At 43.3% G+C, this 20,008-nt stretch overlaps 1 protein-coding gene and 1 long non-coding RNA gene across 18 annotated transcripts in view; one reads left to right on the forward strand and one right to left on the reverse strand.

Annotated features, from left to right (window-relative positions):
- The window catches only part of jakmip3 (Janus kinase and microtubule interacting protein 3), a 471,349-nt gene that overhangs the window by 237,888 nt on the left and 213,453 nt on the right, over positions 1-20,008 (reverse strand). The window lies entirely within an intron of this gene.
- On the forward strand, positions 14,347-16,144 carry LOC137380609 (uncharacterized). Its single transcript, XR_010977055.1, has 2 exons — positions 14,347-14,579; positions 15,318-16,144. It is a non-coding gene; the product is annotated as an uncharacterized lncRNA (long non-coding RNA).

Here is a 20,008-nt window from a genome sequence, read left to right on the forward strand (position 1 = left end):
GATCTTAAAATGGGGACTCATTCATATCTGCATGCCCTAATTCAATTTCCTCCACCCTCAAATCCCTCTTCATAAGAAGATAAAATATAGGAGCAGGAGTATGCCATTCGGCTCCTCGAGCCTGCTCCATCATTCAATTTCATGGCTGATCATCACTTTCCTGCCCTATCCCCATATTCCTTGATTCCCTCAATGCCCTGATCAACAGTGGTAATGTGAAAATCTCCAGAGTACTGACGCTGAAACCTACATGTACTTGTACAGCCAACAGAAATTGCACTGAACAAAAAACTAAACATCTAAAAAGCAGCCTGTCCCCCCCCCCCCCCACACACACACACACACACACACACACACACACACACACACACACACACACACACACACACACACACACACACAAGAATTATCAAACCCAATTGTAAAATGCCAAAACTTATGTTGTTCAGAATCTTATAATATCTATATAACACTTACCAAAAACATACAGGAAAAGAATTATGTTTGAACAACATATAACTACACCTGGAGCGACCAACCTAAGGTCAATTCAAAGGCTATTTGATCCAAGCAGGTGGACGAAAACACACGGATACATAAATAAAACAGTCATCAATAACTCAAGGGCCAAACTAATAAATACAAACATGCAAAAAAATTGCCAGAAGAAATCTCAGTAAGAGAAAGTAAGGATGAAGAAACTGGATAACAAAGGTCAATTATGGAACTGAAAGTTAGCAAAGCACTAATACCTCGATCCTAGGAACCAGATATGGATATAAGGTCCTGAAACAATGCAAGCAATGGCAACACCCTGGAGACAAATGCATCATTCTGGTGTGAACTTTTTTCATTATTTTGTTACTTATACAGCTGTCTATTCAGCTGGGTCAGAAATAAAACTGGCAGCCGTGACCACTTTGGATAAAACTGATCCATCAAATTGGCTGGAAATGCAGCCTCTCAACGAGATTGCCTTTTTCAGTGAGATCTACTGTTCAGCATAGCAAAATGTTCAGTGTGAGTAAAATGTGACTGTTTCAGGCAGGTACAACTGCCACCCACAAATTCAATTCAGGACACACTATTCTCAAACTTTATTGATGAGATTTTCTGTCCCATTTCTCCTCTGCCACAAGGGGACAGACTTTTGCTGGGATACTTTTAGCTCTTTCGGAACTCAAATCCAGATTCTCGTTTGGATGAAAGGTCATCGACCTGAAACGTTAACTGTTTTTCTCTCCACAGTTTCTGCCAGACCCGCTGAGTATTTCCAGCATTTTCTGTTTTTATTCCAGAGCTTTCCTAGTCTGAATGGCTCAGTAAAGAACAAATTTGCATTTATACAGCACCTTTCACATCCTCAGGATAATTCAAAAGACTTCACAGCAATTGAAGCAGGAAATATGTGGCAGCCAATTTGTACACAGCAAGCTCTCACAAGCAGGAATGAGACAAATGACTGGATAATTTGCCTGCTTGATGTTGGTTGAGGGATCAGTGTTGGTCAGGTAACGGAGGAGAACTCCCCCGCTCCTCTTCAAATAGTTCCATGAGATCTTTGACATCAAGCTGAACATGTAAACTGAGCCTCTAGGCTTTTCATTTAATGTCTCATACGAATTACAGCATCTCCAATATTGCAACACTGCCTCAGTACTGCACTGAAATGTTAACCCAGATTATGTGCTCCAGTCTCTAGCGTGGAGCTTGACCCCAGCGTGATCTAACTCTATACCAGCTCAAACACTGACCCTTGGTTAGACCAAGCCTGGAGTACTATGTGCAGTTTTGGTCGCCATATTATAAAAATATAGAGGCACTGGGGAGAGTGCAGAAAAGATTTACAAGGATACCAGAAATATGAAGTTATACATACCCATATTAAAAAGAGAAAGCAGAGGGGTGACCAAGTAGGAATGTTTAAAATTCTGAAAGGTTTTGATAGAAAATGCGTTTCCACTGGTGGGGAAGAGTAAAACTCGAGGCTATCAATATAAGATAGTTATCAAGAAACCAAATAGAGAATACAGAAAAAAGCTCTTTACCAAGAGAATGGTGAGAATGTGGAACTTGCTATCACAGGGAGTGGTTCAGGCAAATAATTTAGATGCATTTCAAGGGAGGCTAGATACGCCCATAAGGGAGAAGGAAATAGAGATTTTATGCTGATGAGGTTAGATGAGAAAGGATGGGAGGAGGCTCGAGTGGAGCACAATTACCGGCTTGGGCTGGGCGAAATGGTCCATTTCTGAGCTGTGTATTCTATGCAATTCCATGTAAGCTGTGCCATCACAGCAGGCAGGTACAGCAGTCTAACAGAACAGTGAGCGGGACACAGCGAGAGCGGAGCCGGAGTATAAAGAGACCGGGAGACAGAGCGAGAGTTCATTCAGCGAGCGGGACACAGCGAGAGCGGAGCAGGAGTCTAAAGAGACTGGGAGACAGAGCGAGAGTTCACTCAGCGAGCGGGACACAGCGAGAGCGGAGCCAGAGTATAAAGAGACCAGGAGACAGAGCGAGAGTTCACTCAGCGAGCGGGACACAGCGAGAGCGGAGCCGGAGTATAAAGAGACCAGGAGACAGAGCGAGAGTTCACTCAGCGAGTGGGACACAGCGAGAGCGGAGCCGGAGTATAAAGAGACCGGGAGACAGAGCGAGAGTTCACTCAGTGAGCGGGACACAGCGAGAGCGGAGCCGGAGTATAAAGAAACCAGGAGACAGAGCGAGAGTTCACTCAGCGAGCGGGACACAGCAAGAGCGGAGCCGGAGTATAAAGAGACCGGGAGACAGAGCGAGAGTTCACTCAGCAAGCCAGTTTACCTTCCAGGAGCAGCCCAGGCACGCCGGAGTTTTGAAAAAAAAAGTCAACAGTGACATCACAGGAAAGCTGCAAGGCGATTGGTTGGTGATTAACAGCTGTTAGGGAATAACTCTAAATAGCTTGATAAGTAACTAAAGTAAAGTGAAAGGTCTACAGTTCTTTTTTTAATATAGTAGGTAGTTTTTTTTTGGGACGGGAATCAAGGTACCTGGTGTAAATCTAATTTTTGGGTAATTTAAGGGAGTAAAAACAGAGTGAAAAATAAAACAAAGAGTGTCATCACAGGAAAACCGTAAGTTCATTGGTTGGTAAATAACTGCTAATTTGAATTACCTATTCTAAATTGATTTCAAATTAAAGGTGAATAGGAGAAATATTTTACAGATTAAAAACTAAAGACCAGTCGGAAATTTAAAAAACAAATTAAAATCTAATTAAATAAAATAGAGATGCAGGGCCAGGCGATGTGTTGTACCTGCATGATATGGGAGCTGGTGGACCCCATTGTGATTCCTGGTGAACACATCTGTAGCAAGTGTTGGCTGCTTGAGGAACTCCAGCTCAGAGTTGATGAGCTGGAGTCTGAACTTCCGACACTGCGACACATTAGGGAGGGGGAGAGTTACCTGGACGCTGTGCTTCAGGAGGCAGTCACACCTCTTAGATTAATTACTGTGAATTCGGCCAGTGTCAGGGACAGGGGGGTGTGACTATGAGTGAGGCAGGTAGAGGGATCCAGGAGGTAGTGCTGCAGGAGCCTCAGCCATTGTCCTTGTCCAACAGGTTCGAGATTCTTGCTCCCTGTGTGGACGAGAGCAGGGACTGTAGGGAGGATGAGCAAACTGACCATAGCACCGTGGTACAGGGAGCCGTTCAAGTGGGGGGAGAAAAGAGAAATGTAGTCGTGATCGGGGATAGTATAATTAGGGGCATAAACACTGTTCTCTGTGGCCAGGATCGAGAGTCCCGAAGGCTCTGTTGCCTACCTGGTGCTAGGGTTCGGGATATCTCATCTGGGCTGCAGAGGAACCTGGAGTGGGAGGGGAAAGATCCAGTTGTCGTGGTCCACGTTGGTACCAACGATATAGGTAGAGCGAGGTTAGAGGTTCTGCTGAGGGAATATGAGCAGCTAGGGGCTAAATTTAAAAAGCAGAACCAAAAAGGTAATAATCTCCAGATTACTACCTGAGCCACGAGCAAATTGGCAAAGGGTCAATAAGATTAAAGAGGTAAATGCGTGGCTCAAAGATTGGTGTAGGAGAAATGGGTTCGAATTCTTGGGACATTGGCACCAGTACTGGGGAAGGAGGGAGCTGTTCCAATGGGACGGGCTCCACCTGAATCATGCTGGGACCAGAGTCCTGGCAAATCACATAACTAGGGCTGTAGATAGGGCTTTAAACTAAATAGTGGGGGAGGGGAGAGGGTTCAGTTACATGGAAAAACAGGAAGTTAAAGGAGAAGGTAGGAGTGCAGGTTAGTGGTGAGGCTGAGTGTTACCAAACTGCAAGAAGTATACTGGTTAAACCAGAAGAGAGAAATAATAAACAGACGAATAAAGCATCAGTGCTGAGGGACAGGTTAGGGAGTATAGCCCAAATTAGAGTTCTATATACAAATGCACGGAGTGTAAGGAATAAACTAGATGAACTGCAGGCGCAAATTCAAATGGAAGATTATGATGTGGTGGCCATTGCAGAGACGTGGCTGCAGGATGGTCGGGACTGGGAACTAAATATACCTGGTTATAAAGTTTACAGGAGGGACAGGGAAAATGACAGAGGGGGTGGAGTAGCCTTACTGATTAGAAATAATATCACCTCATTGGTGAGGGAGGATATAATGGGGGGAAAGCATCCAGTGGCGATCTTATGGGTGGAATTGAGGAACAGAAAAGGATCTAAAACTGTAATAGGTGTTGTGTATAGACCCCCTGGTAGCAGTTCTGAGGTGTTAGATTATATAAATGCACAAATTAGACAACTGTGTAACAAAGGCAGAGTAGTATTAATGGGGGATTTTAATTTACACATAGACTGGGAGAGGCAGACTAGCACCTGTCAGAAAGGTAGTGAATTTCTGGAATGTGTCCTACAGCAGTATATCCTAGATGTAACAAGGGGACAGGCAATATTAGATTTAGTTATGAGTAATGAGCCAAACTTAATCAGTAGCCTAACTGTGCATGAACATTTATCAAATAGTGATCACAATATGATCGAATTCAAGGTAGTGTTTGAAAGTGAAAAGCACGAATCAGCTACTAGAATTTTAGACTTGGGTAAGGCTGACTTTACCGGGATGAGACAGAGACTGTCCACGGTAAACTGGGTAGATCTGTTAATGGGTCAAACGACTGAAGAACAGTGGAGAATATTTAAAGAAACATTTAACGAAATACAGAAAGAGTATCTACCCCTGAGAGGAAAAAGCTCCACTTCACAGAAAAAACAGCCATGGACAACTAAAGAAATTAGGAATAGCATAAAACAAAAAGAAATGGCTTACAAAAATGCAAAACGCAGCACAGATCTGGCCGAATGGGATCGACACAAAGACCAGCAAAGGGTCACAAAGCAGCTTATAAGAGCCACTAAAAGAGATTATGAAAGGAAACTTGCAAGGGACATCAAAATCAATAAGAAGAAATGTTATAGTTACATAAAGAGAAAACAGGTGGTCAAGAGCAATGTAGGCCCACTAAAAGCTGAAACTGTAGATATTGTCATTGATAATGGGGAAATGGAAGGCATGTTGAACAATTACTTTGCCTCAGTATTTACAGTTGAAAAGGAGGATAACTTGCCAGTAGTCCCGAAAAAATTAATAGCTGATAGGGGACAGGGACTTAATACAATTAACTTAAGAAATCATCAGTAACAAGGAAATTAATGGAACTAAAGACTGACAAATCCCCAGGACCTGACGGTTTCCATCCGAGGATGTTAAAGTAGGCAAGCACATTGTGGATGCTCTAACTATAGTCTTTCAGAGTTCCCTAGATTCAGGAGTGGTCCCCCTGGATTGGAAAGTTGCACGTGTAACTCCACTTTTTAAGAAGGGTGAAAGGGGGAACCAAGGAAATTACAGACCAGTTAGCCTGACATCTGTGGTGGGCAAGTTTGATTAGTTTGATTAGAGATACAGCACTGAAACAGGCCCTTCGGCCCACCGAGTCTGTGCCGAACATCAACCTCCCATTTATACTAATCCTACACTAATCCCATATTCCTACCAAACATCCCCACCTGTTCCTATATTTCCCTACCACCTACCTATACTAGTGACAATTTATAATGGCCAATTTACCTACCAACCTGCAAGTCTTTTGGCTTGCTGGAGTCTATAATCAAGGATAGGGTGACTGAACACCTAGAAAAATTTCAGTTAATCAGGGACAGCCAGCATGGATTCATGACGGGAAGGTCATGCCTGACAAATCTCATTGAATTTTTTGAAGAGGTGACTAAGGTAATGGACAGGGGAATGTCTATGGATGTTATTTATATGGACTTCCAGAAGGCATTTGATAAAGTCCCACATAAGAGACTGTTAACTAAAGTAGAAGCCCATGGAGTTGAGGGCAAATTATTGACATGGTTAGAAAGTTGGTTGAGTGGTAGGCGACAGAGAGTGGGGATAATGGGTAAGTACTCCGATTGGCAGGATCTGTGCTGGGGCCTCAATTATTCACATTATTCATTAACGACTTGGATGATGGCATAGTAAGTCATCTATCCAAATTTGCTGATGATACAAATTTAGGCGGCATTGTACAGTCCAGATGATAGCATTAAATTGCAAAGAGATATTGACAGACTAGGTGAGTGGGCAAAACTGGATGGATTTCAATGCGGGAAAGTGTGAGGTTATCCATTTTGGACCAAAAAAGGATAGAGCAGGGTACTTTCTAAATAGGAAGAGGTTAAGTACAGTGGATGTCCAAAGAGACTTGAGGGTTCAGGTGCATAAATCTTTAAAATGCCACGAGCAAGTGCAGAAAATAATCAAAAAGGCCAATGGAATGCTAGTCTTTATATCCAGAGGATTGGAGTATAAAGACACAGAGGTTATGCTGCAGCTGTACAAAACCCTGGTTAGACTCCACTTGGACTACTGTGAGCAGTTCTGGGCACCACACCTTAGGAAGGATATATTGGCCTTGGAGGGAGTGCAACGTAGGTTTACAAGAATGATACCTGGACTACAGGGGTTAAGTTACGAGGAGAGATTACACAAATTAGGCCTGCTTTCGCTAGAATTTAGAAGGCTAAGGGTTGATCTGATTGAAGTCTTCAAGATATTAACAGGAAAAGACAGGCTAGATAAAGATAAACTATTTCCACTGGTTGGAGATTCTAAAACTAGGGGGCATAGTCTAAAAATTAGGACCAGACCGTTCAGGAGAAATGTTAGGAAGCACTTCTTCACGCAAAGGGTGATAGAGGTTTGGAACTCGCTCCCACAAACAGCAGTTGAAGCTAGAACAGTTGTTAATTTTAAATCTGAGAAAGATAGATTTTTGTAAGCAAAGATATAAAGGGATATGGGCCAAAGGCTGGTATATGGAGTTAGGCCGCAGATCAGCCATGATCTCATTGAATGGCGGGACAGGCTCGAGGGGCTGAATGGCCTACTCCTGTTCCTATCTTCCTATGTTCCTATAACACAGCAAAAATAATTGTTTTTTCAAAAAAATACTACCTTCATTTTCTAAGGGCTGGATGTGTAAAAAAAAATGCTAGTCTCAGTTACGGTGCCATGAAACCAACATCGATTGTCATATAAACCATCTGGTTCAGTAATATCATTTAGGGAAGGAAATCTGCTGTCCTTATCTGACATGTGATTCCAGACCTAATGCAACATGGTTGACTCTTAACTGCCCTCTGAAATGGCCTAGCAAGCCTCTCAGTTGTACCAACCTGCTACAGAAAAGTCCAATAAGAATAAAAGAGGAAAAAAATGGTAAAGGAAACTTTCTATTTATGGAACTCAGTTAACTTAGAATATCATGCATTCTGTAGTGCGATTCAGAGTTAGGATTTTAGGTGTGAATCTTCTTTTGTATTACTTTTGAGAGTTATGTTTATCCAACCAGTCGGATATTGAACCATGTAGAAATTGTTTTAATATGCTTTGCATTCAGTAATAAATTTCACAACTTCAGTTCTGCGCAATTCCTGCCATGCATATTATTATTAGAATGCAACTTAATTTTATTAGCCTATTTATTAGAAATGACATGAATTATTTAGTCAGGTTAAAATAACATTAGCAGTCAGTTAGTAAAAGTAATGAATTTAAAAAGAATTTATTTGTGGTCCAATACACCAAGCTCACATGTCTTGTACAGTAGTAACTGCGTAAAGGAAAATTGCTCTAACAGTGACAATATTGGTGCACAGAAATTACTGCCCAGTGACTGGAAGGTTTTGAGTGTTAATCACTGTCACTCTGGTCATCCACCATGGTCAGTGCAGATTAGTTCTTAGTGTAACTGGGGCTTCAGGTTATAAATACTTACGGGCCAAATTTAACTAAGTGCCTTGTTTTTGGTCATGTGAGTTAGAATCTCACCCATTGCTCCAGGAATGAAGCCCAGTGTATTTTAATGTCCAATATGCATTTAGTCCTGTTGGCCAACTTCCCACCTATTCTGGGCAGGAAGAGATGGAAAATCACATGGTTTTACAAGACCAAGTTGGGGTTGGCTGCCCGGGCTGTCCCTAAGGGGTCTCGCAATTGGGAAATGGGGCTGTGGATTGACTCCATAAGGAAAGTAACAAAATAATATTAAGATATTATGTTTTGGGGCCTCTTCTAGCCCTCATTCCCTTCCCCACTATGTTGACCTGACTGCAAACTCACTGCGGCTTGCTGCCCAGGCTGCTGCACCTGATGACGTCACTGAAACCTGACGTGTATGTAAATACGGACTCCACCAGCTTTGGGCAGGCATTCTTACCACCTGCTTAGGTGAGCAGGTTAAAATCACAAACCATCGGCTCCCATCAGCTCCTGGCTGAGTAAGTAACATAGTCGCTTGTAATTACTCTCCTATTGGATTTCACTGGGCAGATAGGGTTAAAATCACCCCAGAGCAACTGATTTCAGATGTTACAATACTATAGTATTTTGTATTTAAATTGGGATCAGTATTTCCTTCTTGTGCATGGCAAAGCTAATTTTAATCTCATAGGCAACCCAGGGCAAATCACTCCAGAATTTTTCTTGACTCGAGATTGGCGGCGAGCTTATAAAATCCAGCTCACAAGGTAGGACTGGGTCAATTCACTTAAGAAAACATAGAGAGTGAATTTTGTCATTGGAACTTCAGCTGGAGTGCGGAGTCGATCAAAAATGAAGGCGAGAGGCTCATTATAAGTGGCCTGCACTTCAGCCAATCAGGGAGGACCTAGGTATTTGTAGAGAGAAAAAAAAATGATCACCAAAGCCTAAAAAGACAATGGGCTGAATTTTACTAACTTGGCGGCGACCTTCAAAGATGGAGGGGCGCACACGTGGGATTTGCATTGCGGAGCCGCTGCAATATTTACATGGCTGGGGCGGAGCGCTCACCTCCCCCCCCCCACGATGACAGGGGAGGGGGCAGGCGCTCCGTCCCCAGCAACAGCATCCGGCGCCACTGCGCAGGTGCCAGAGCCATTTTTAAAGGGTTTCAAGCCCTTCCAATTCATTAGAAATTTTTAAGTTATAGGCAGTGTAAATTAAAAATGAAAAACTTAATAGAAGTTTCAGTACCCTTTCCCACCCCCAATGACAAAGCAAATTATTACTAGCCCACCCCCCAAAAAATCTTACCTTGTGGTCCTAACCTCCCACAAACAAAGTTTATAAACTTTGAACCTTACCCCTTCCCACCACCCCCTAGACCAATCAAAAAGGTTTCACCCCATCCCCCGCCCTAATAATTTACCTCGTTCCCCCCCCCCCTCCCCACCAGTGTCCCACATCGGATCTCTGGTCGGAGATCTAAAGGCACAGGAGTCCCAGCAACCAACCAGAATATGGCAGCAGGACGGCCAATGGCAGCAGGTAGGTCATTAATTTAAATATTTAAATCCTGCTCCCGTCGCCGAGCAGTGGGGGGGCCGCCACGAGGCCTCGCTGCCTCCGGTGATATGGGGCGGGTCCTTCCCCGGCATCGAGGCCCATGGCGGACCTCTCCCGGAGACATTTACTGCGCCGCCCCCCGCCCTCCCGCCACGACCCCTGAAGTCCGGGAGCTGGTAAAATTCACCCCAATTTAAGTTCTACAAATAGAGCCAAGTTTCCCAATACAGAAGTAGTCTTCTCCAAGGAAATTTTCCTAGGGTTTTACAACACTGTATAACAGAATCTTAGATCACAAAAAGAGGCCATTACTTGTGTTTCTTTCCTTATGCTAGTTCTTTGAAAGATCAATCCAATCTGTCCCACTCGTTTACACACAGCTCTGCAAATTTCCTTACTTTCAAATATATATCCCATTTTCTTTTGAAAGTTACCATTGGATTTTCTTCCACCAGATAGTGTATTTTAGAGCATAACAACTTGTTGCGTAAAGAAAATTCTCCTTATCTTAAATTTGTGCCCTTTGGTTACCAACCCATCTGCCACGAGAAACAGTTTCTACTCATTTACTCAAACGAAACACTTTATAATTTTGAGCACTTCTATTAAATCTTCCCTTAATATTCTCTGCCCTAAAGAGAATGCCAGCTTCTCTAGTCACTCCACATAACGGAAATCCCTCAACACATGTACCATTCTAGTAAATCTCCTCTGCATGCTGTTACAACCATCTGGTTCATGGTTTGTATTAATTTTCCAGAGGTAACTTTTAATTTGGTAATTGATTTTTTTTGTAACACAAGACAAATGAAAATACCTGGTTTGAGAAGCTGGGAAACAAGACAAAGGACAGCAGGACAAGGCAGACCGCTTGACTGTCACCCCATCCACAAACATTCACTCCCTCCACCACTGACGCACAGCGGCACAGTATGTACCATCACAAGATGCACTGCAGCAACTCACCAAGGCTCCGTAGATAGCACCTTCCAAACCCACGATCTCTACCACCAAGAAGGACAAGGGCAGCAGATTCTTGGGAACGCCACCACCTGCAAGTTCTCCTCCGAGCCACACACCGTCTTGGAAATATATTGCCATTCCTTCACTGTTGCTGGGTCAAAAGCCTGGAACTCCCTTCTTAGTAACACTGGGTGTACCTACCCCACATGGTCTGCAGCGGTTCAAGAAGGCGGCTCACCACCACCTACTCAAGGACAATTAGGGATGGGCAATAAATGCTGGCCTAGCCAGCAATGCCCACATCCCATGAATGAAAAAAAAACCTGGGTTGGCTACAAGTCAAAGGGTGGTCCATGTTTATTTATTAAGGTCATAATAGGAGGTGTGAAGACCCTAAGCAATGGGATCCTCTCTGAACTTCTTGATGGAGACAATGTGTCTGCAGCTGCTTTGATCAGGGGTTTAAATTATTCATATTATTTCCCAGAATGAAGAGAAGATTTGGATATTGTCGGTAATTAGTTTAAATTGCTCTGGGACAACGCACGTGTGTGTACCACAGTGCTATGGAGATAGATGCTGCTATGGAGATGCCTTTTGGGCCTGTTTTTATTTTTTTTGGGGTGCTTGCTGACACAGACAAGCAGTTGGCTTTTGGTTTCTGAAAGTGTGATGCCCAGAATTGAACACAATATTCTAGTTAATTCTTCCGTCATCCATGTTTCTTTAACTAGTACATTTTCAGGTATGTGAAGAATTCTGAATATTTTGGATGAGATGGTTGGTTTTTGTTGTTTCCTGTTTTCTAATTGGTACTGATTTGCGTAAACTTTCTTTTGCTTTGTTTACATTTAATCAATTAAAGATTTGATTGGTAAGTGACATCTGACACTGAAGCTTTCAGTACGAAACTCCGTTCTGCTATTTGTGGGGCATATTTAAAAATTGATTTATCTTATTTGAGATACAGGAGAGGATTTAAGCAATGATCTGATGAATTGCACTATTTCAGGAAATTAGCATCTTACACTGTTTAAAATTCAGAACAAATAAAGCTGTAAAGGTAAACAAATATTTCGGAAATGATATGTAGAATATGAATATTTTTCTCATTCTTATATTTTTTTGATTATAAATAAAGGATAAAGGATGAAGAAGGATATCTGAATCAAGTGAGATATCATCATGTCATTCGATGAAATTTCAATAAATGTGAAAATATAACTCATATTCTATGGCTAGGAAAAAGTTGACAAAGATGCAGATGTTTCCTTGAGTCAGGAAATCCTCTCAGCTCAGTGACATACAGGGCTAAATTTTATTAGCGTGCCGCACTTCACGGCAGTGTCTTTATGCAACTCCCTGCAAAACCATATATGAGCTAATGTTTCTCTTTGTTGGGTAAGCCCTTACAAGAATTTTTTTAAACATATTTCACTACTATAGTTAACATTTGATACAGCTTATATATCACAGCCAACATTTAAATGTTTATTCTTTTTATTATTTTATGTAGGTTTTATATAGACACATTGTACAGCGAGCTCGCCACTGGTATCAGACCCAACGGCCGTCCATGTCTCCGCTTTAAAGACGTCTGCAAACGCGACATGAAGTCCTGTGACATTGATCACAAGTCATGGGAGTCAGTTGCCAGCGTTCGCCAGAGCTGGCGGGCAGCCATAAAGGCGGGGCTAAAGTGTGGCGAGTCGAAGAGACTTAGCAGTTGGCAGGAAAAAAGACAGAGGCGCAAGGAGAGAGCCAACTGTGTAACAGCCCCGACAAACAAATTTTTCTGCAGCACCTGTGGAAGAGCCTGTCACTCTAGAATTGGCCTTTATAGCCACTCCAGGCGCTGCTCCACACACCACTGACCACCTCCAGGCGCTTACCCATTGTCTCTCGAGATAAGGAGGCCAAAGAAGATATAGGTAAACACTGCCATTAAAATACTGGACAATGGAATTACATTAAACACAGTAGGGATGAGTGTGGTCATCATTCTGTGTATGCTATTTCCACCAACATTCTGCTGAAGTTATAGAAGGAGGTCAGGGAACCACCTTCCAGGGAAATTCTACCCCTTAATATTCTGAGAAGTTGTTGGGACAAATATGGAAGTTTCCTCCTTCTTTCATTTTTTCAAAAAGTTGATGTTCATATTGAGACTGATCTCCCTTGCTGAAATTGCAAATGGAATCCGGGAGTCAGACTGTCTGAAGAAAGGTTTAATGATCTGGTTATCAGTCTAAGTAAAAGGACTTTATTCAACTTATAAGTGCACATTAAATTGTATGCCAACAGACATTAAAATAAAAGCAAAATATTGCAGATGCTGGAAATCTGAAATAAAAACAAGAAATGCTGGAAATACTCAGCAGGTCTGGCAGCATCTGTGGAGAGAGAAGCAGAGTTAACGTTTCAGGTCAGTGACCCTTCATCAGAACTGACAAATGTTAGAAATGTAATAGGTTTTAAGCAAGTAAAGCAGGGATGGGGCAAGAGATAACAAAAGGGAAGGTGTTGATAGGACAGGGTCACAGAGAATAACCGACCAGAAGGTCATGGAGCAAAAGCAAATGGAGTGTTAATGGTGTACTAAAAGACAAAGCCTTCGTGCAGAGAGGGTGTTAATTGACAGAAAAATTAACAGCCCTGGCCCAAAGCACAAACATGAAAAAAAACAGCGACTAAAATGAATAATGTCAATTAACACCCTCTCTGCATAATGCTTTGTCTTTCAACACACCATTAACATACCATTTGCCTTTGCTCCATGACCTTCTGGTCAGTTATTCTCTGTGGCACTCTGTCCTAGCAACACCTTCCCTTTTGCTATCTCTTGTCCACCCCCGCTTTATTTGCTTAAAACCTATTACATTTCTAACATTTGTCAGTTCTGATGAAGGGTCACTGACCTGAAACGTTAACTCTGCTTCTCTCTCCACAGATGCTGCCAGACCTGCGGAGTATTTCCAGCATTTCTTGTTTTTATGCCAACAGACATTGGTAGGTCCTTGAAACACAGACAACATGTCAATATTTGCTTACTATATTCCACAAATATAGTTACTACATATAATCCTTGATCATGAGGGATTTACAACACTCATTTCAGAGGACCTTAGATTGTTTAAAGACTGCAGGATTCTCATGTGGCTTCTGATTGTAGTACACAAGTGATGAACTGAAAATCACATAATTCTCTTACTCCTTCACACCGTGAATGTCCAGGAAAGAGACAAACTCCAACTATTCCTTCCAACAGTTCTGTTGCTTGTCAGTGTCCTGGTGAACCAATTCCAGTTTCATTGTTTTACTTCAGTATTATGCCGTTTAGTATCTTTCATGTGTCTTTTTACTTCATCTGTAAATAATTCTCACAAAACAGTTTTAGCCTGTGCACATTGGATTGGCATCCCATGTATTCTCAAGTAAATGATTTACCACAAATTGGGGTTAATTATTAAAGATGGACACACTGGACTGAATCTTCAGCCCGGAGTTGGGGAACAGGAGCCGGGTTTGTTTCTGGGTCAGAAACCTGCCTCCGGAGGGGTGAAACTGAGTAAAGTTAAGATTTTCAAGTGGCTGAGCCCTTAATAGGCATGGAAAGGGGTTTCCTGTTCAATTAAGGGTAGCGGGCCAGATCTTGAAGCTGGAGGATCAATCAGAGGCCTTGTAGCATGAGACATGCAGCAGGCTGCAGTTAAGGGTAAGTAACTGGGCCGTTGTGGGGCGGGGGGGGGACCTCAACAAGAAGGTGACCTCTTGGCCACTTTTTCAAAACTTTGATAATGAAACAGAAAAAAGCAGCCAGGCCACCACCATGGGGAGTGGGGAGGGGGGGCGGTTGCCCTTTTACAGGAAGGCCTTTGGCTGTAACCAAGCAGGGATGGCCTGTAGGCCTGCCAGGAGGTTGGCACCCCAGCTTGCCACTGGGTGCCTGCCTCTAGGCAGTTGATCTGCCCCCCGTTGTGTCAGGAAACTGGAGGCCGAATGGAAAATCCTAAACTTACCTTTAACAAGGCTCTTAATGAGTCAAATTGCCTGCCAACTTCATGGGGGCAGGAGGCCATCCCAGGCCCTGAATTAATTTCTCCCAAAATGGCTGACGCCAAAAATGACGTCCTGTAATTAACACGCCAGCCAGCACCAGTATTTTCAGGGCCTGCCCCGCCACTGTCCCCACCTTCGAACTTCAGGGGCAGTGGGGGGAGGGGGGCCTGAAAATTCAGACCACCATTCCATTAAAGGTGAAAGATATTACATTACCAGACCAGGGTATACAGGCTAAAACTATTTGGTTGGATTTATTTACAATTTGTATATGAAAATTGACATTTAACAGGGAACACAGAAGCAAGTGTTAAAAAAGTCCTGACTGTAACAATGCTCATTCAGGATGATAAAGTGCTTCCCAGTATCACCTTTCCTTTCCTTTGTATTATAGACTGATTTACCTTCTTGCACTCCATCGCCATTGGATACCAAAGACTTGCTTGGCAAGGACTAAAAGCCTGTCAGAGTCAGGAGAACTTCAGCAGCAGAAGAATGCTTTGATCAACATTGTGTCTTAAACCAAGAAGCGTAAACTCGACACCTATAGGCGCAAAATTGGGCTCGCTAGCACCTGTTGTTTGGGTGCTATGTGTACCACTTGGGGACCATAATGGCGTCCAATGGACACATGCACATTTCTGCTGTGAATCACTCCGTGCGCCATATAAGTGAAGATGTTAGTGTGGTGCAGCTAATGCCTGATGAAAGTACACAGAACAGACAGATCATGAAATCAATCAGCATGAAATGCTGATTTGATACCAGTGTTGTCATTTTGGAGCTCAGCACACTAGCCAATGCCCCCTCTTAACCTCATATGACCGAGTATGTGTTAAGCAGCAGGTAGGAAACCCCATCAGTGCTATTTAGAGGAATCGTCAACTACTTACAGGATAGTTGCTGGTTGATTTCTTCTGGATATTGCTACGATTCTACAAGTGTTTGGTACTTTCCATAGTTGTTGAAAGGTCACAGACCTGAGACATTAACTCTGTTTCTCTCTCCGCAGATGCTGCCAGACCGTCTGAGTATTTCCATCATTTTCTGGTTTTAAGCTGGCATGTGGTTCTGTATAGTTCTTTTAAAGTGATTTTTAGTTATTTAGAATTGGGTTACTCACAGGTAGTGGACCTGTGGGTAAATTCTGATGTAAAATGCTTATTTTTTTAATTAAACCTATTTTCAGCTATATTAATAAAGTTGCAGCAGATTACCAAATATATCAAGGAATATTTTTAAAGTAAGACCTTTTTCACAATAGTTACATTCCAAAACACTGCCTGATTGCACTGGTCATGACAGATTTTACAATTCGCGATATGCAAATACATACTAGAGCAATTTGTGCCTGGATCACGATTGCACTGAAAGCAAAAACTGTACCCCTGCCCATATTTACCAGTATATAAACACTACTTTACTCTCGAGGTTTTAGAACATTTCTGTTCAATACTTAGGAGTTTATTAATCTCCTTTAAAAAGAAAGCTTAAACTTCATATACAGCAGCAATGAAGCTGCAAAGGTCTTGCATTTCAGAATAGAAAAAAATATGACAATCTTAATATGCCAATGCAACCATTTAGCCATAACTATGGATTTAATGCATAAATTTCCACTTCACACGCTGCTTGATAGTTAACCCACCTGCTGATTTCCACTCAGCAAACAGTGTGTTCCTCTATATTTATGTGTCTGGACAGTATACCTCAGCATGAGCTCTTCATGATTTTACATTCAGTTGACAAACGTCAAAATAGTGCCCATCCTTACAATCAAAGATCGGGATATTTGTGATGCTTAAATATATTTGTATTTGAAGGTCAAGTGTAAATCCAAGCATTTTCTAAAAGCATTTAAATTACCTGTAAGAAATTTTTGTCATCTTTTATTGCTTGACCCAGTTTTGAATAGTTACACCATTGGTTTGACAAAACAGTCTGAAAAACTCTTGACAATAATTTGACTTCAAGGTCATGTTTCAAACTATGCTGTAGACATAGTTATGCGAATTTCAAAGATATAAAAAGGATTTATAATTCTGCCTCTTTTCATATTTGCTTTTAAAAATGCTCTTGCTTTTATCAAATCAACAGGCTTTCAAAACCCAAGCATGCTGCTGCTGAACTATTGCCTTCTCCTTATCCTTTTCAACAGTGCCAGCATCTTCCCCTTTGGACCTTGATCAATCACCTCCATTTCATAGAATCTTACGGCACAGTAGAAGTCCTTTCAGCTCATTGTGTCTGTGTTGGTTCTTTGAAAGAGCTATCCAATTAGTTCCACTGCCCTGCTCTTTTTCCATACCCTGCATTTTTTTCCTTTCTAGTATACATCCAATATCCTTCTGAAAGTTACTATTGAATCTGTTTCCACAACTCTTTCAGACAATGCATTGCAGATCAAAACAACTCACTGCACAAAAAAGATGTTTCCTCATCTACCTTTTTTGGCAATTACTTTAAATCTGCGTCCTTTGGTTTCTAACCTTACTGCAGTAGAAACAGATTCTTCCCATTTACCCTTTCAAAACCCTTCATCATTTTAACACCTCTGTTAAATCTCCTCTTAACCTTTCCTGCTGTAAGGAGAAGAATCACAGCTTCTCTAGTTCCTCCACACAACTGAAGTCCCTCATCCCTGGTACCATTCTAGTAAATCTCCTCTGCACCCTCTCCAAGGCCTTGACATACAGTGGTTCCCAGAATTAGACAAAATACTCCAGCTTAGGCCTAACCGGTGATATATAAAATTTAGCCTTCATTTTGCACTCTCTGCCTCTGTTTATAAAGCCCAGGATCCCATATGTTTCTTCTCAATTTTCTCAATTAAAATAAATTGAAGATTTCAGTAACATTCTCCAACAGACATTCAGAAAGAAAAACCTTTAACTTATTCCTACTGTAAACTGCATCAAAATATTGAGCACTAAAGAGTGGCGCAGTGGTTAGCACCGCAGCCTCACAGCTCCAGTGACTCGGGTTCGGTACTGCTTGTGCGGAGTTTGCAAGTTCTCCCTGTGACCATGTGGATTTCCGCCGGCTGCTCCGGTTTCCTCCCACAGCCAAAGACTTACAGGTCGATAGGTAAATTGGCCATTGTAAATTGCCCCTAATGTAAGTAGGTGGTAGGAGAATGGTGGGGATGTGGTAGGGAATATAGAATTAGTATAAATGGGTGGTTGTTGATCAGCACAGACCCGGTGGGCCGAAGGGCCTGTTTCAGTGCTGTATCTCTCTATGACTCTAAATAGTCACAGGAAAATTGAAAGGACAATACAAATATACTAGCAACCATTTCTATGGCTGCAAATGGTATTGACAACACAAGGGTGGCATTTTACCGCAAAGGGGGTGTCCCAAGCCCGCACTTGCTGGCAGCGAGACTGGCGGCACAATCTTCCCTGAGGTGGGCATCCTAATTGGCCACCACCACGTTCACTGTCCGATTAAGGATGGCGGATCTGCTCTCAATGCTGCCAGCCCAATTAGAGGGCCGGCAGCTTTCGAGCCTCAGCACTGCTGAGCACTGCTGAGGCCGGTTGGGCCCATGAGGGCACCTCAACATGGAGGCACCCTTACAGGCATGGATCTAAAATAAAAATAATGAGGGGCAAAGCCATTAGGCCCATAGGAGCAGAGGGGAAACCCCTCCAGGTGAATCATTTGGGCTATGGGAAAGGCCTTTCCTTCCCATGGCCCTTTCTTCAGGGTAAGGAGCCTCCAGCTTTGATGGTTCCCCCCCACCACCCCAACATGCCCCCCTCTCCCCACCCCGGCCTGCTACAAGAATGCTGCCTCTGTTGAACTGGCGGCCTTCACATGCAGCGGTGGGGGGGTTGGTGCTGCTGTGCCATCAGCAAAATGTCGGTGAGGCCTCAAAATCGTCCCTTAATTGGCTGCCTACCTCTGTGGTGCGGACAGCTGATCCTACCTTCATCCCGCCCTAGGACAGTTTCCCGGTGGCGGGAATATGTTGAGGAGCCATCCCAATGCTGTTCCCCCCTATTTTCCTGGCCCTCCCCCACCCTGCCTCCGAGCCTGCCATGATGGAGCCGGGAAAATTCAGCCCCAAGAGTTTAACCTTCAATATGAAAATTGCTTTCTCATGTTCTATATCTTCACTGTGAAAAATAATGGACACAAAAGAATTTGGATTTCTTAAAAAGTTTGCATGTTGCATTTTTGTCAGACAGTTTCTAAAGCTGGTCATTATTTTACTCCAATTACTGAAATATCAGCCATGGCTTAGTCCGAATGCTCTTGCATCTTATACAGAAGATTGTGGGTTCATGGCCCACTGGAGCACAGAATCTAGACTGACATTCCAGCGCAGGACTGAGGGAGTTTTGCACTATTGGAGTTGTTAAGCTAAGGCCCTATCAGGTGGATGTATGAGATCCCATGTTATATTTTGAAGTGAAGGGGAGTTCTCTCTAGTGTCTTGGTCAATATTTATCCCTCAAGCACTAGAAATATTATCTGGTCATTATCTCATTTCTATTTATGGGACCTTGCTGTGCACAAATTAGCTGCACCTACATTACAATGGTGACTATAATAAATCAAAGTAATTCCTGACAACGCAGCCGGCCACTGATGTCATCAGACTGCGCCAATGTGCGCACATGCGCAGAAGGGCTCCTGCTCTCTGCACATGCGCTGCGTTCCGACTTGCAGAGACTGGTTAGCGCATGCGCCGATGACGTCATCGCGTGACGTGTGCATCTTGGGGCGCCACGCCTGGTCGGCTTCTGTGCATGTGCTTTACGCGTACAGCAATGCAACGCCAACGGGTATACACGCATGCATCAAGCTCTGCTCCCCCTCACCCCCCGCTGCTCTCTCCGGCCGCTCCCCCCCCTCCCCCCACTCGCTGCTCTCTCCGGCGCTCCGCTCTTTCGGCCACATCCCCTCCCCCCACTCGCGACTCTCTCCGGCATTCCACTCTTTCGGCCCCTCCACTCCTCCCCCCCCCCACGCTACCCTCGCTGCTCTCTCCGGCCGCTCCGCTCTTTCCAGCCGCTCCACTCCCTCCCGTCCCCGGCCCACTCGCTCGCCCCCTCCCCGGCCCGCTCTGCTGCC

This window comes from Heterodontus francisci, chromosome 20 (genome assembly GCF_036365525.1).
Source record: "Heterodontus francisci isolate sHetFra1 chromosome 20, sHetFra1.hap1, whole genome shotgun sequence".
NCBI classification, from domain to species: domain Eukaryota; kingdom Metazoa; phylum Chordata; class Chondrichthyes; order Heterodontiformes; family Heterodontidae; genus Heterodontus; species Heterodontus francisci.